Source organism: Belonocnema kinseyi, chromosome 6, assembly GCF_010883055.1.
Source record: "Belonocnema kinseyi isolate 2016_QV_RU_SX_M_011 chromosome 6, B_treatae_v1, whole genome shotgun sequence".
Taxonomy (NCBI): domain Eukaryota; kingdom Metazoa; phylum Arthropoda; class Insecta; order Hymenoptera; family Cynipidae; genus Belonocnema; species Belonocnema kinseyi.
This window is the reverse complement of record NC_046662.1, coordinates 29,932,378-29,949,391: the sequence shown is the minus strand read 5'-3', so window position 1 is coordinate 29,949,391 and position 17,014 is coordinate 29,932,378. Positions and strand designations below refer to the sequence as shown.

Sequence of the window (17,014 nt, the reverse complement as noted above, 5' to 3'; positions counted from 1 at the left end):
TATCAAAAAAGAGCATTTTTCAACAAAATACATACATTTTTGAACGAAATAGTTGAATTCAAAACTAAAAAAAGATTCATTTTTAACCATAAATGAAATACTTAAATTTTCTGTTCAAAAATTAAGTTACAACAACAAAAAAAAAGAATTTTCAACAAAACAGTTACATTTTCAATGAAAGTGATGAATTTTCAAACTAAAATAATAAATCTTTGGCTAGAATAGTTAAATTTTAAATCAAAAATATGAATTTTTAACCACAACTATGGACACTGCAATAGTTGAATATTCAACCGAATTAAATTGAAAAAAAATTTCGAAGAAGAAAATTAATTTCGAATAAAAAGACGATTTTTTAACTAAAAGAAATTAATTTTCAAAGAAAATGATAGAATATTCAATTGGAATAGTTGAATTTTCAGATATAAAAATAAATGATTTTCAAACAGAAAAATAATTTTTTTTAAAGTGACATTTTTAAACAAATTGATGAATTTTCAACTAAAGTGATGAATCTTCAACTGAAATAGTGGAATTTTCAACAAAAAAGAAAATCTTACAAATAAAATGATGAATATATAGCTAGAATGTTTAAATTTTCAATGAAAAAATAATTGAACCCCTAAAATTGAATACTGCAATTTTCAGTTAAAAAATTCATGCTCAACCAAATAGTTATTTACATTTTTAGTCGAAAAAATTAATTTTCACTAAAACAAAGAATTTTTAACAAAATAGTTAAATTTGTATGTGAAAATAAAAAATGTTAATCAAATAGTTGAATTTTCAACTGTAAAAGTACAATTTTAAATTTAAACAATTTTTAGCAAAATGCATGAATTTGTAACTAAATAGTTGAATTTTAAAATAAAATAGATACGTTTAAAACCAAAAATAGAATAATTAAATTTGCAACAATGTAGTTAAATGTTCAAACCAAGCAGTTGAATTTTTAAGCAAAAAAGATTAATTCTAAACAAAAAATGCAATATTTAATATTTAAAAAAAAACACAAAAAAAAACAGTCGAATCTTTAACCAAAATAGATTAATTTCCAAATACAAGATATCAATTTTCTACCAAAAGTGATAAATTTTCAAACACGAAAGCAAATTCTAAACCAAACAAGATTTTTCAGTCAAGCGAAGCCAAACTGTTGAATTTTAAATATAAAAAGACGAATTTCAAGAAAACGTCTAAATTTTCAGCTTGCTATGAATTTTCAAAAACGATAAATTTGTAACCAAAAAGAAATGATTGGCGTACAAGGGAGTTTAACCAAGTAGTTAAATTTTAAACCAAAAAGATAAATTTTTAATCAAGGAGATTAATTTTTTACCCAAAAGGACTAATTCTCAACAAAAAAATTTTAATCAAAAAAGAAAAAAATGTCAACAAAATTGTGGCATTTTCAAACCTCAAATATAAATCGTCAACAAAAAAGACGGATTTGCAACAAAAAAGTTGAATTTTCAACCAGACAGAATCATTTTCAACTAAAAATAGTTGTGTTTTCAACAAGAGACAAATTTTCAAATAAAATCATTAATCATCACCCGAAATAATTAAATTTTAAGTAAAAAAATAAAGAATAAAAAAAAAGTATAATTAACTCTGAAAATTAATTTTTTTCTAAAAGTGTTTCTAGGAAGATTTAAAACTTCCTTAAATTAGACCAACAGAGAATATTTAAAAAATTTCAACTTGGAAGAAAAATTCCAATTTTCCTATATTGGACTATAAATCTCGATGGCTCTGGAAATTATTTGTTTACCTTCAAAAAGTGTTTCCTTAGAATTGCGTCATTTAAGTTTTCGTCGAAACTTATTAATTTTTCGGCAAAAAAAATTTCAGGAATTTCTTCGAACGCTCAGCTTTCATATTTACTTACCACTAATTTGACGAAATGATTTCACTTGAATACATAAGGATATCCGGAGAAGAAACTTACCTGCAATAAAAGAGAGAAAAATTCATTAGTACCTTACACACACAATAATATAGAAATTCAGTAATAAAAAAATGGAAAAATTAATAAGAAAAAAAGTAATTAATTTAAGAAAAATAATATTAAATTAAATAAACACAATAAAACAGTAAACTACTGAAAGATAGTATCAGAACACTAACCGGATGATAATTTTGAACTTAAATTTCAACTTTCGGCAGGAGCTGAGAAAAAGTAATTTATTAAATTTATATTTTACAAAGACGATCTTTCATATTTTACCTATCATTTGAGACATTAGAAATTAAAAAATCTTTATGGGTTCATGAAATAATACTTCTTATGTGCTCATTTTTAATCGGTCACTTGGTTAGTGGTTAGATAATTGTCGCCGGTAGTGTCTGATTTGTTTATATAATTTTTCGCCTTTAAATCACGAAAAGTTAGTATTTTAATTAATTAATTGAATAAGCTTTCCAACGGCTTTTAAAAAATATATTTTTTTATCTATACTCTGGACGCTGATAACTTTCACGGTTAAGGCTAATTTTTAATAGGTCACCCGGTTAGTGGCTCGATACTATCCGCCAGTGGTGTAAGTTTCTAAATTTAATCAGCGACAAGAAAACGAGTGAATTCCTTTTCCTTTAATCTGGAATTTTTGTTTCCTAATTAGGGAAAAATTCACCCCCCTCCTTCAGTGATTCATAAGAGTGAATTTGACCTTTGGAAGCGGGCCAAGCCTCGTAAACATTAACCAGATATACACAAGATTCAACCACTTAAATGAATATCCGTGTCTAATCGAAATCAAAGCAACTTTTAATTAGCCGATACTTCGGTTCACTGGGTGGTCGAGGTCTAACTTTTGTTAACTCCTTTCTCAGAGACTCGGATTTGTTTCGCAATGCCGTTCCAGCGAGAAAAAAAAACTTTTTCGCTGTTTAGAATCCAGAATACAAAGAGTCGTAATCTAAGTTCCCGGGATATTCGAATCCAGCATCCGGAACAACCACGTGTTCGCGAACGAGATACGAGATTCGAGACAGTGGTTGTTGCCAATGCAAATAAAATAAAAATCTACTGGTGAACAAACGACTATCAAAATCGGTAATTTATTCCGCAGGAGCCTTTGTGTGACTGCATCTCCAGATGTTAACTGATGCTACATGTGTCAATACAAGCGGGCATTCAAAGAAGTCTAAAAAAAACCTGAAAAAAAATTTGTGGCTGATCTTTATCAAGCGTGAGACATCTTATCAAAAGTTTCAATCCTTGCTTTTACCATTTATTTTTAACCAAAAAACGATTTATTCACGAAAAGGATTATTCAAAAAGATGATTAAAAAACCGCTGAATTCAACCAAAATATAATCATTAAAAACAGATTCATTTTCAACCATTAGTTGGATGATTTTTTACTAAAAAAAATTAGTATCAAACCAAAAAGACAAACTTCCAACTAAAACAGAGTTTTTCAGTAAAAAAAGAAAAAAGTTTCAAAAAAATTGTTGAATTTTCGAGAAAAAAAGACGAATTTTCTATAAAACCGTTGAATTTTATAACACAAAATATGAATTTTCAACATAATACATGAATTTTTAACTAAACAGTCGACGTTTCATCTAAAAAAGAATACATTTTTAAAAAAAAAAGCTGAATTTTCAATTAAAAAGATGAGTCTTCAACTGGAATAGTTTAATTCTCAGTGAAGAAATACATTTTTAAAAATTTAAACTAAAATGATGAATTCCCGATCAAAAAAATAAATTTTTAAACGGAGTTTATCATTCAATCAATTAGTTAGATTTCCCCCCAAAAAAAATTCAACCAAGAAGATTAATTTTTTATCAAAAGGATGAATTAAAAAAAACAGTTAAATTAGGGTTTAATCATGTATTTGACTTATTTTGATCCCAAAAAGATAAATACTAAACGAAAAATGTAATATTTGATATTTTAAACAAAAAAGGTTTTTTAGTCAAGAGAGAAAAAAATCTAAACCAAATTGTTCAATTTTCAGCCCATAAAGACAAATTTTTAACAAAATAATTAAATTTTAACCAAACAGATGAATTTTTAACTAAAATTATTAGTCTTTTAACTGCAGCGCTTCAATTTTCAATAACGAAAAGTGAATTTTAAACAAAGGATTAAAAAAAAGAATTCTAAGATTTCTAAAAGATAATGTATTATTTAATATTTTGACCAATAAAGATTTCAAATTTAAATGAAAAACACTCGAATTTAACACAAAAAAACGAAAATTGTCAACAAAATAGTTGAATCTTCAACTGGAATAGTTTCATTTTCAGCAAAGAATTTAATTTTTAAAAAAATGAAATAAAATGATGAATATCCCCAAAAAAGAAAAAATTTTAAAAGGAGTTTATCATTCAATCAAGTAGTAGTTACATATTCAAACAAAAAGATTTAGCCAAGAAGATGAATTTTCTATCAAAAATGTAAATTTTCAAAAAACAATTAAATTAGTGTTCAAAAATGTAGTTCACTTATTCTGATCCCAAGAAGATAAATACTAAACGAAAAAAGTGATAATTGATATTTTAAACAAAAAAATTTTTATTTCAAATCAAAATCAGCTGTATTTTCAACCGAAACTGAATTATTTTCAGAGTTATGATGAATTTTCAAACGAAAAAGAGAAGTTTTCAAACAAGAAAGGTTTTTCAGTCAAGAGAGAAAAAAAAATCTAAACCAAATTCTTCAATTTTCAACCCAAAAAGACAAATTTTTAACAAAATAGTTCAATTCTTAACCAAAGAAATGAATTTATAACTAAAATGATTAATCTCTTAATTGGGGTCGTTAAATTTTCAATAAAGAAAAGTGAATTTTAAACAATATATAATTAAATATTATGAATTATAATGTATAATGGATTATGTATAATGGATTATGAATAATGTATTATTTGATATTCTGACCAATAAAGACTTAAAATTTGAATAAAAAACAGAGGAATTCAACCAAAAAACAAAATTTTTCCAAAAAATAGTTGAATCTTCAACAAAAAACTATTCATTTCCAACCTAACAGAAACATTAAAAAAAAAAAAAAGACTTCCAACCCAAAAATTTACAACAAAATAATAAAATTTCTAACCAAAAATATATAATAGTAGACTTTTCAATTAAAAATAATGAATTTCCAATGAAAATTAGTGTGGAGTCTGTGACAGTTAATTTCAAGACACATTTCAAAATAATTTTCTCCTTATAATGAATTTGTCAATATCAGGAGTCAGAACTGTACGTGGAATATGTTATAATTAAAACCCGTCATTCAATGTCAGTCAAGCCATAATAACAGTATTTAATTATAACCGAAACGTTATAATAAAAATAATTGAATCAAATATTTCACGAGAAAGAAATGCATTAATGAAATGAAAACTTTTGTTCTAGTTTCCCAGAGCAGAATATTAAAAACAAGACTTTAATTATTAATTGATAAGATAACATAAGCCAAATTTATCTATGTAGAAGAGTATATGTGAGAGAAGCAGAGAATACCTTTTAAACTCAAGGTATTCTTACTATACTTGTTATCGTATTTGTCATAACAAGCCACGATGAATCATATGAATTGAATGAGTCCTTGACTTGGTCTCGACAATGTCTTGTGTGATTTACCTTCACTTTTAAAGACTTCATTTTCGTCATTAGCGAGGTGCACTCTAATGAAGTACTAATCATACGATTTAGCTTAAAAGTTATTTAAGAGCCCTACTGCTTTATGCTTTTAGAGCCTACTTTGCTTTAAAACGAAACCTCTTTAGTACATCTTTATCAAGAAATTAAGATTTTACTATGATTCATTAGAGAATCTAGTTCAAATATCTCTTAAAATGTGTATTTTTCGATTGTGGAACCAATCAAAATGAATTTTTCAAACTGCGAAGCTTCTTAAGTTGGCATTGAGGTAAGAAAAATTAATTTTTAACCAAACAACAGTTGCTTCAACCAAAAATAGTTGAATTTTCAAAACAGTTAATTTAGATTGTAAACAGATGACTTTTCCACAACAAAAAAAATAATTAAATTTTAATTCAAGAGGATAATTTTCCTTTTTTTTTCATCTTCAACTGAAAACAGACGAATTTAAAACAAAACAATTGAATTTTCTAGCCAAAAAGACGATTTTTTAAAAATACAACTGAATTATCAATAAAAAAGTTATTATTATAATATTAAAATATTGCATTTTCAGAAAATTGTTGAATTTTCAATTTAAAAAATATTAAATTTCTGCAAAAAGAGATGGATTTTCAAAAAAGAAGTTCATTTTCAGAGAAAAAAGAACATTTCTAGCATAATAGCTGATTAGTTAAATTTTCAACCTACAAAAAATTAATCTTTATCCAAATGGTGGAATTTTCAAACAATAAGATTAAATTTCAACCAAAAAAGTTTCTATATGAGGAGATGAATTATCAAAAACATATATAGTTGAATTTTTATCAAAATCAAACAAAATTGAACAAACAACCAAAAAGATATTAGTCTTTTTGAAAAACAATTTTATTACCAACAAAAAAGTTAATTTTCAACAAAAAAGTCGATTTTCAACCACCAAAAGTAAGTTTTTAGCATTTTAATTTTTCGACCAAAAATAATGAATTTTCTATCCAAAGCGTGAGCCAAAGAAACAAATTTTAAACAGCATAGTTAAATGTTCAACAAGATAATTAAATCTTTAAGAAAATAGTTGCATTATAAACAAAATAGTTCAATTATGACCTAGAAGTTCAATTTTCAACCAAAAATATGAATTTTCAACGAAACATTTAAATTTTCGATCAAAAAATATAAATTTTTAACGAAATAGTTGAATATCCAACAAATTAATCATATTTTCAACAAAGTAGTTTATTTCTTAACTGAATAGTTCAATTTTCAATGATAAAAAATTTATTTTTAACCAAAAATTTCATTTTTAACGAAGAAAGATAACATTTTCAGTAAAAAATGGAATAGTTTCAGTTAAGAAAATTAATTTAAACACAAAAATAGTTTTTAACGAAATAGTTAAATCATCAACCGAAAAATGAATTTTGTTACAAAATTTATACTTTTTACTTTTAACCACGGAGTCGAATTATCGACCAAAGAGGTGACTTTTCGACAGAACAGTTGAATTTTCAACCAAATGGTAAAACTTTTAACCATAAGATAAACTAAAAATTTTAAAAATCATTAAAATTTATTTTTTAATTTTCATTGGAACAAAAAAAGATTTTTTTGAACCAGAATTTTTTTTATTCAAAGAAACTTTTCTTTGTCTGGAATTACTAAGAGCCAATCAATGCTGCTTTTCTTTGAGAAAAATAAAACTTCTTTGAATGAGTCTTATTTCTAATTGTCTTTCTACAAAAGAGTTGGATTTTCCTATTGGGTTCTATTTATTCCGTTCGAATTTAATCGAAAAAGATAAGTTTATTGAAAACAGGAGAAAAAAAAGTGAAATTTCTTTAAAAGGGGGAAAAGTGGGGAATAAGGATAAGAGTTCTTAGAAAATTCTAACTTTGTCGATTTCTCAAATTGCAAACAAAAACCAATTATAAACTTTTCAAAACCTAAGATAAAACGTATTGCAAATAAAAACCAACTTAAATAAGCTTCTTTCCTTTTTAAACTTTATAAGAAACTTCAAAAAGATCCACAGATCTACAATAAACCTGATATAAAAAAAAACACTAGGAAACTCACCTAAGTCGACTCAGTTTTTGGCACGTAATTGCCAAATAAACTATTAAAAATATGTTTGTACAAATTAAAAAAAAAATATTTTAGATTCTGTAAACATTTTAAACCCCATATGTCCGAAGATTAATTTTTTTATGAAAAAAGATCTACTCCCTCCGCTCAACTGGGAGCGGAGAGTGTAGATCTTTTATCGATTGGATCGGAGAGAGTAGATCTTTTTTCACGAAAACTTTTATTTTTAAATTTTTAAAATTTATTTTTTACCTAGTCTGAAAATGACGGGAAGTTTTTTAAAGCGATTTCTTGATTCAAAGAAATGCAGTACTCAATACGTCCAATCAAACATTGTTTTGATCGAAGACAATTTTTCTTATTTCCAGAAATACTCATCCTTTTTTCTCACTGTGGTTTCTATTGTACGAACCAAATCATGTACATATTTCAGATTCTGCAAATATTTTAAATCTCATAAAATGCCCATTTTGGTTTGCAAAAAGACATTTGGAAAAGTTCCTTCAAAAATTTTAATCCAAAACCTAAGTCGACTTAGATGGTTTTTCTATAGAGCAACAAGAAAACGACTTCTACAAAACGGTCAAATAAGAATTATTTTTCTCTACTCCGATAACATACATCTGTTTGGACACAAAACTTCAAGGGAGCCCCATAAATTCAGCATTCGTTTTTATAAAATTTTTCTCTATAATCTAATAAAATCATTCGACTGCAAAAACTCTATTATACATTGCCCCCTCTTTATAACCACTAGACCCTCGGGCTCTGGGGATAATACTCCCATTGTCATCTGCGATCTAAAAATGGTTCTGTCTGCGACACATGCCGATAATGCGTACGTTTCATAAACCATACACACGTCATACACTCATTCAAACACACACACACACACACACACACGCACACACACGTACTCACACAAACCCACATACACATTAAAATACACACAGTCGCGACTTGCTTAAGCGAATGACTAGTCTCTGAATCATTCAGTCACACAATAATAATCGACTACCGCATGTTCGTTTTCTAGCAGCTCGCCAGGACTCACTTCACTGATGTTCAATTCTACGGCGAACAAAATCCACTTTCGCGCCTATGTTTTGGTACGGGCAAGCCTATAAGGCACGTGCGAAATGTACGTGTCACTGCCTGGAACATTATTTCATAATTCATCAAATATGTAATTAAGTAATTACAATTTGACGGATATAATTTACAGCTGGAATTCCGTCTTTATTATAGTCATTGTACCATTAAATATAATGTTTATTGAATTATTAGATTCTGTAAAAATTGTGTTTATGAAAGGAAGATAATATCAGTCTTGACACTCCTGAGATTTCAATTCAAAATATATGGAATTTTCAACGAAACAGTTGAAATTAAAAACCAAAAAAGATTTTCCACCGAAAAAGATGAATTTTTGACAAAAGAGTTAATTTTTCAGGATAAATAGTCGAATTTTTGAGCAAAACGTTGAATTTTAAGCCCGAAAAGTAGAATTTAAAAAGATTTGATTTGCAAACCAAATGGTTGAAGTCTTAAATTTCAAAATATATATTTTCAACTGAATAGTTGAATTTTCAGCAATAAAAGTTTTCTACCAAAAGAGATGAATTTTTGACAATATTAGTCGAATGTTTGAGAAGAACATTTAATTTTAAACCCGCAAAGATGAATTTTAAAAAAAGTTGATTTTCAACCAAATAGTTGAACTTTGAAATTTTTAACCAAATAGTTGAATTTTCAACAAAAGAGATGAATTTTTAAGCAAAAAAAAGGAATGTTTTAGAAATCACTATATCTTTAAACCTAAAAAGATAAACGTTCAACAAAAAAGTTCATTTTCAGCAAAAAAGTTGAATTTTCAAGCTAAAAAGTGAAATGTTTTAGAAATCACTGTATCTTTAAATCTAAAAAGATGAACTTTCAAAAAAAAAGTTAATTTTCAATAAAAAAAGATTAATTTTCAACCAAATAGTTTAATTTTCGAAGAAAAGAGGCAAATTCTAAACAAAATAGTTGAATTTTTAACCAATTAGCTTAATTTTTAACCTACCGAATGAAAATTTTCAACCAAATGGTCGAATTTTCATAACAAAAAAGATTAAACTTCAACTAAAAATAGTTGGATTTTCAAACAAATATATTTGTTTGAAAGTCCAACAGTCAAATTTCGACCAGAAAAGCCGAATTTTAACAAAAAATTTGATTTTTCAACCTAAAATGTCCAATTTTTTAGAAAACGTCGGATTTTAAACTCAAGAGGAGGAATTTACGATAAAAAATTGATTTGAAACAAATATAAATTAAATGAAAAAAAATTTCACAGTTTTGTTGAAGATTCGTCTTTTTGGATAAAGATTTGTCCTTTTGGATTGAAAATTAACCTGACTAGAGTAATCCAACTTTTTTTATTTGGAACTTATTTCTTTTTTATTTAAAAATTCGACCATTTGGATGAAAATGTATGATTTTACGTTAATTTAAACGTATTTGGTCGAAAATCCATCCTTCTTGGTTAAAAACTAAATTTTTTATTTTAAATTCCTCTTCTTGAATTTAAAATTCAACTGTTTTCTATGACATTGGACGTTTTAGTTTGAAAACTCAATTTTTTTCTTAAAATTCAACTTTCGGCTTAAAAAATTGACTGTCTTTGTCTTTATGACTTGAAAATTCAAATAGAATTGGTTGAAAATCGAACTATTTTTAGTTGAAGTTTAATCTTTTTTGTTTTGAAAATTCGACCATTTGCTTGAAAATATTCATCCGTTTAGGTCGCAAAATAAGCTGATTGGTTAAAAATTCAACTATTTTGTGGAAAATGTGCCTTTTTTGCTTTAAATTTCAATTATTTGGTTGAAAATACACCCTTTTTTTTTGTTGAAAAATAATTTTTTGAGGTTTTAAGGTCCACTGACTTCTAAAAACTTTTTACCTTTTAGCTTCAAAACTCAATTTTTTAAAGAAGTTTTTTTATTTTTCATGCCATATGCTATGATAAAAAGAAAGAAATTCGAAATAAAAACAAAGAATTTAGCCAAGACAAAAAAATACAAAAGGACAAATCTTTATCCAAAAAGGCGAATCTTTAAAAAAACAGTGGAATTTTTTGTTCATTTAATTTATATTTGTTTCAAATCAATTTTTTCTTGTAAATTCCTCTGCTTGAGTTTAAAATTTGACGTTTTCTAAAAAATTGGACATTTTAGGTTGAAAAATCAAATTTTTTGTTAAAAATTCAGCTTTTCTGGTTGAAATTTGACTTCTTCTTCAGGACTTGAAAATTCAACGAATTTTTGTTTGAAAATCCCACTATTTTTAGTCGAAGTCTAATCTTTTTTGTGTTGAAAATTCTACCATTTGCTTGAAAGTATTCATCCGGTTACGTCGAAAATTACACTGATTGGTTTAAAATTTAACTATTTTGATGAAAATGTGCCTCTTTTGCTTAAAAGTTCAACTATTTGGTTGCATATTAATTTTGTTGTTGTTGAAAATTAACGTTTTTATTGAAAGTGTATCTTCTTAGATTTAAATATCCACTGTTTTCTAAAACATTGCACTTTTTAGCTTAAAAACTCAAATTTTTTGTTGAAAATTTAACTTTTCTGGTTACAAATCGACAGATGGATTTTTAATCCAAAAGAACAAATCTTTATCCAAAAAGATGAATCTTTAACAAAACAGAGGAATTTTCGACCAAAAAGAAGGACATTCTCAGAAAATAATTAAACTTTCAACCAAATAGTAGAATTTTTAATAAAACAAGATAAATTCTGAACCCAAAATAATAACAGTAGACTTTAAAACTAAAAATATTTGGATTTTCTTTTTGTAGCAGCTCCCTTGGAACCACAGATCGGTTCTAATAGAAACCTAACAGAAATTTTGTTCTGCCCAGTCAACTTTTGTTACCCCCTATATAATGAAATTCTATTTGCGATTAATCATATTCGATATTAAGTGTTGTAAATTTATAAAGAAGATAAAAGTCTCTTCAGGAATCACTTACTGAAATCATAGGTAGCGAGCGAAAGAGTAGAAAGTATGAATGGGATATAATCGATTTCTCGGTAGCTCATTGTACGCCTGCGTATTGTACAAATGTACACTCGTTGTACGAATGTACGTCACTGGTCACGGTACAGTTGAAACGTTTTACCTGGTTATTTTTAATTGTAAACTCATACTTGATTCTTGTAGTCTAGTCATTTCATGTACACTCTGGTAATAACAGTCTATCGTAAAATGATATAGTATTAAGAGCATGGGTTGGACGAAGATCAAAATTTTTTTATAATTAACATAATGACGTATTTGTTTTGGCACTAGACTCGAGGCTAATTTTTATTACCGGTAAAACAACTATTAAATTCGTGGAATAATCTTCTTCTTAGTCAATGTAATATTTCACATTTTTAACATTCATGTTTTATTTTTAGAAGGCTTAGTTGACCAAATTTCAAATGAAGCGTCACAAACAAAACCTTTTAAATTATTATAAGCCATATTATTTCTTTATTTTCTCTAATTTAAAATGCCAGAAATTCATTTCATTTTATCTTTTGGACTTATGTCACAGAATTTTCCATGAAACTAACCGGCCAAGTATTAGGATATTGTTACGGAATTTTCCGGAACGTTAGAGTGTTAGACTGTTCATTTAATTAAATTCTTCAAACATGTTTTTTTATTAGAGAAAATTAATATAATTTCAAGATTAACTTAGCAAGAAAACTAACCTTCAAGAAATTTCCCCTTTTTCTGTTTTTTTTTTTGTTTATTAAATATGAATGAATTAATAGAACCCGATAAGAAAATCCAACTATTCTTGGTTAAAAGCTCATTCTTCTTTGGAATTCATCTCAAAAATTTAACTAATAGGTTAAAAATTGAACTATTTTCTAAAAATTATTATTTTTATCATTAAACATTCAAAATTTCGGTTAAAAATTCTTTCCTTAAACTGAAAATTGACAAATTCGTTTCTCTTTTTGGTTAACAAATCAACTTTTTGGATGAATATTTAAACTTTTTGTTAAAATTGAATTCTGTCGTTGAATGCTGAACTGTTTTCTTTAAAATCAATTTTTTTGTTTGTTAAAAAATCGTCATTTTAGTTGAAAATTCATATCTGTGGTTGAAAATTTAAATATTTTCATAAACATTCGTTGTTTTTTTATTGAAATTTTATTTTCTTTGCCAAAAATGTAACTATTGCATTTATGGTAAAAAACGGATGTTTTTAATTGAAAATTTATATTGTCTGGTTGAAAATTCAACCTTTTTATTTAAGAATGCAACGGCTTGATTGAAAATTAATCTATTTGGGTTTCAGTTAAACTAATTTGTAAAAAAATTTTTTTAGGAAAATTCACCATTTTAGTTGTGAATTTAACTGTTTGGTCGTAACTGAACTTTTTTGTTGAAAATTCATATTTTCAGATGGAAAATTTATCTGTTTTGTAAGAAAGGTTCATTAAAAATGTTTCCTTTATAACTTGAAAACTAAACTATATGGCTTGTTTAAAATTAGTTCTTTTAAACAAAGAATTTAACGATTCCATTTTTGGTTGAAAATGTATTTTTTAGTTGAAAATTCAACTATTTAATTTAAAATTCATCATTCTACATTAAAAATGATCTTTCTTGATGAAAATTCTTCTCTTACAGTTGAAATTTAACTATTCCCTAATTGATTCGACTTTTAGCATTAGAACTTAACTGATTTGTTAAAAATTCATCTATTTGGACAGAAAATTAATCATCTTGTGGAAAATTCTTCTATTTGGTTGAGGAATCCACTATTTTATTTAAATTTCGACTTTTTCCATTGAATTCAACTGGTTGATTCTTTTTTTCTGCTGAAAATTACTTTTTTTTTTAACTTAAAATTTGATTATTTCGTCTTGGTTGGAAATTCATCTTTGCAGGATAAAAATTCAAAAAATTTGTTGAAAGTTTAATTACTTTATTAAATATTCCACTATCTTGTTAAAGACACCTTTTCTGGCAAAAAACTTAAACTTTTCGTTGAAAATTAGCAATTTTAGATTAAAAATTCATCTTTAAATAAAGTTTTATTTTGGTCAAAAATGTAACTTTTCCAGTTGGAAATTCAACTGTCTTCAAAAAATCGTCTTTTTGGCTCGAAATTTAAACTATTTGGTTAAAAATCCAACTAATAACTTTTCCTTGTCGATAATTTGCGTGACGAATCTGAATTGATGCAATATTGAGATAGTCTAGAAAATTTGTTTAATGCGATTTTCTGAAGTTTGACACAAATTGTTTCTAATTTATGGAAAAAAAATTTCATAAATTTTAAGAAAACGGTAAATTTATGTTCTAAACTGTGAAGCTGTTTCTAATGAAAATACAATTCTTTATTTCAGTTGTTTCGTCAATGAGTGAAGTAATCTTCTGGCATCGATAGACAGCTCATTTTTTTTCTTTCAGAGGTATTATCACATACACTTTCAAGCGTTAATGATCGCGTGTAACAGAATTAAATATTTCAGAGAACATGTCGGCCTTAACCGGACGGAAGGTCACAAAAGTTCGGGTTGAATACACTTTCCAAGGTCCGCGAGAGGCGAATCATTTCATTCATTAATGAGAGATCTTGTTAGTGAATACATTACGATATTTTCAGACTAAATAAACAATTCTGTCATCAAAACACAACCGTTTCCAGTAGCAGAAGTATTTTATAAAACTAGAATTATTATTTCCTCAGGAATAAACAACGCGTCTTTTCGATACTGAACATTTTTTACACTATTGTAAATAAATTAGATAAGAAAGGACTGCGTAAGAATGTGAAATTCATTCTCGAATTGAGTATTTAACTTTTATCTGAAGGGGGGATTTTTTAAATCAAAAATAACCCCCTTATAGAAATAATTTGAAAAACACTGTATGAAAGACTTTTTTTCTGTTTTTGTTTCCTTTAGCTTTTAAAACTTCTATTATATTTATATCAGTTGAAAGCTCCAAGCTTTTCAAAACACCTATTATTGTCAACCAAAAAAAGATTATAGCATGAACAAAATAAATTAATACAGTTATTTTTATTCATGAAAATAACAAAATTATGAAGATTACAATTTTTTTAAATACGAACTTTGAGATATTTTATTGCATATTTTATAAGTATTTAAAAATTATTCAAAATTCATGTTTACTTATATTAGGCTACTTCTAATTTATTTCTCGGTTCAGAATTCATCTTTTCTGGTTAACAATTTTTTCATTTGGGTAAAAATTAATTGTTTTGTTTAACAGTCATCCTATTTGGTTGAAAATTCAACTCTTGTGTAAAAATTTAGTCTTTTTTTCTTAAAAAATCAGAAATTTTATCTTCCTTGGTTAAAAATTAAACTTTTTTGGTTGAGAATTCATTTATTTTATTGAAAATTCATATTTTTTGGTTTAATTTCACTGTTTTCCATTTAAAATTTTTTTAAACGTTTTTGTTAAGATGTAAACTACTTGATTAAAAATTAACTACTTTGCTAATAATTTTTTTTGTTAAAGATTTATAATTTTACTTTAAAATTAATCTCTTCGGTAAAAAATGAACCTTGTATGTTAAAAATTCGTTTCTTTGTTGTTGTAAGCTTCAACTGTTTTTTATTAAAATTAAAATTTATTTTTGCTTGAATTATCAACCATTACATTTTTGCCAAGAATTCATATTTATTTATATAAAAATTATATTATTGCTTAAAAGTTGAACTACTTTCTTAAAAACTATTTTTTTTTTTTGTTGACGAATCTCCATTTTATTTGAAAATTCATCTATTTGGTTGAAAATGTAAATGTAAATCAATTACCTTGTTAAAAATTCGTCTTTTGTGGATAAATGCGACTGTTTAAAATTAAAATTTAAGTTTTTTTGTTGAAAATTCAACTGCTTGGTTAAAAATTGAACTGCGTTGTCAGAAATTCCATTTCTCTGTTTGCGAATTCATCATTTTAGTTCAAAATTCATCTGTTTGATTTAAAATGTAACTTTTTTGCTGAATAATCCTTTTTGGCTATAAAATTTAACTATTTGATTTGAAAATCAACTATGTATTATGTTCAAAAATCGTATTTTTTATTAATTCAATTTTTTTTATTTAAAATAAAAATAGTTTTCGTTTAAAATATTAATAATAACATTTTTTGTTAAAAAATCATCTTTCTGGTTGAAGATTAATATTTTTCGTTGCAAATTCAACTAATTGGCTGCAAGTTGAAATACTTTGTTAAAAATTTATATTTTTTGGTAGAAAACTAACTCTTTGGTAGAAAATTTAAGAATTTTGTTGAAAAAAATTTAGTGGAAAATTAACTGAAAAAGGCCTTTTATTTAAAATTACAATATTTCTGGGTGTAAAATTCAACTATTTTGTTGAAGAAAAGTCTTTTTTATGAATACAATTGTTTTTTATTGAAAATAAAATTATTTTCTGGTTGAAATATTCATTTTTACATTTTTCATTAATAAATCGTCTTTCTGTTTGAAAAATCACCTGTTTGGTTGAAAAAATGTACTATTTGGTTAAAACTTTATCTACTTTGTTGAAATAGCAATATTTTTACTTGAAATATTAGTAATTTAAATGTTATATTATAAATTTTGTTTTAAAGAATTTATTCCCCTAATTTCGTTAAAAATCTCTTCATTTTCCCCTTATTTTTAGAGCATTTTGGCGAGAATTTGGTAAAAGCGTCTTCTTCTCTAATCTCTTCAATTTCTGTTTATGATTAAATAAATAAATATCCATCAGTGGCTTTGACCATCTTCGACCTTTTTTTTCTTAACAAATTATTTAAAACCTTACTCAAAAAGTTGGAAAAAGGGAATACTGAAGGAATAAAAAATGTGTATTTTTTATATAAGACATGTAAATGAACATGAAAAGGGGAATACTGACGGAATAAAAAATGTGCATTTTTTTACATAAAATTTATTAATAAAAATGAAAAGGGGAATACCGAAGGAATAAAAAATGTATATTTTTTATATACAAAACTTGTGAATGAAAATGAAAAGGAGAATACTGAAGGAATAAAAAATGTGTATTTTTTACATAAAATTTATTAATGAAAATGAAAAGGTGAATACTGAAGGAATAAAAAATGTGTATTTTTTACATAAAATTTATGAATGAAAATGAAAAGAGGAATACTGAATGAATAAAAAATGTGTATTTTTTATATATAAAACTTGTGAATGAAAATGAAAAGGGGAATACTGAAGGAATAAAAAATGTGTATTTTTTTACATAAAATTTATGAATGAAAATGAAAAGGGGAATAC

The 17,014-nt window shown here is 25.8% G+C and overlaps 1 protein-coding gene across 3 annotated transcripts in view; it reads right to left on the bottom strand.

Annotated features, from left to right (window-relative positions):
• The window catches only part of LOC117174186 (plexin-A4), a 599,034-nt gene that overhangs the window by 484,311 nt on the left and 97,709 nt on the right, over positions 1–17,014 (bottom strand). Inside the window, exon 1 of one of the 3 annotated variants that reach the window (XM_033363037.1) lies at positions 1,892–1,913. The exons of the other annotated variants lie outside the window; for them this stretch is intronic. The gene's annotated coding sequence lies outside the window, so the exon portion shown is untranslated. Of the gene's footprint in view, positions 1–1,891; positions 1,914–17,014 lie in introns of those variants that run through there. 3 annotated transcript variants of the gene reach the window in all.